The sequence below is a fragment of the Corvus brachyrhynchos genome, unplaced genomic scaffold (genome assembly GCF_000691975.1).
Source record: "Corvus brachyrhynchos isolate BGI_N302 unplaced genomic scaffold, ASM69197v1 scaffold69, whole genome shotgun sequence".
NCBI classification, from domain to species: domain Eukaryota; kingdom Metazoa; phylum Chordata; class Aves; order Passeriformes; family Corvidae; genus Corvus; species Corvus brachyrhynchos.
In genome coordinates, this window is record NW_008240228.1 from 2654882 (window position 1) to 2655474 (window position 593).

The 593-nt window shown below is 45.0% G+C and overlaps 1 protein-coding gene across 5 annotated transcripts in view; it reads left to right on the forward strand.

Moving 5' to 3' along the window:
* PAK5 (p21 (RAC1) activated kinase 5) overlaps nt 1-593 on the forward strand; it is a 121887-nt gene that overhangs the window by 35973 nt on the left and 85321 nt on the right. For 2 of the 5 annotated variants that reach the window (XM_017745254.1, XM_017745255.1), the window contains exon 1: nt 33-150. The exons of the other annotated variants lie outside the window; for them this stretch is intronic. The gene's annotated coding sequence lies outside the window, so the exon portion shown is untranslated. Of the gene's footprint in view, nt 1-32; nt 151-593 lie in introns of those variants that run through there. 5 annotated transcript variants of the gene reach the window in all.

The following is a 593-nucleotide window of genomic DNA, read 5'->3' on the forward strand; positions in this document are numbered from 1 at the left end:
CCTGCTGATGCGTTGCTGTTTCTACTACGTGGGGATTACAAATGTGTTGATCCCCCCGTGGTGAGCAGCTGCTCTCCTGATTTTCAGGTGGGAATGAGGGACCTGGCTGCCTGGGGCAGGGCACTGGTTTCGGAGCTGCTGCTGTGCCAGGTAAAGCTTTGGGAGTTACTTATTGTGATTCACCTTATTCTTATTGCCTATTTCTGTGTTTTAGTCACTTTTTTTTGGCTGTAGGTCGTTTTAGGTTGATGAAAGGTCTTTGTTCAGTGTGGAATTGTGTATTTATGCTATCAAATGCATTAATTTGAGATAAATTGAGTAAAAGCATTGTTTTAATCAAAGGAAAGACTCTCATGTTGAGAGTGCTGAAGCTAAACTTTTTCCTTTCTCCTGCTTCAAACATCTTTCCAAATGGTTTTGATCTCAGTGAGACCATGATTTCTAGCTGAGATTAATTTTCATCAGATGATTTGAGACCAGTCTGCCGTAGTCCCACCTCCCCGTGGTGCAGGAGCTCTGGGTGCTGTTACACACCTCTGTAGTGTTTCAGCCTCACTCTGAGGAAGCGAGGGCTCACCAGTCACGGCGTGTGT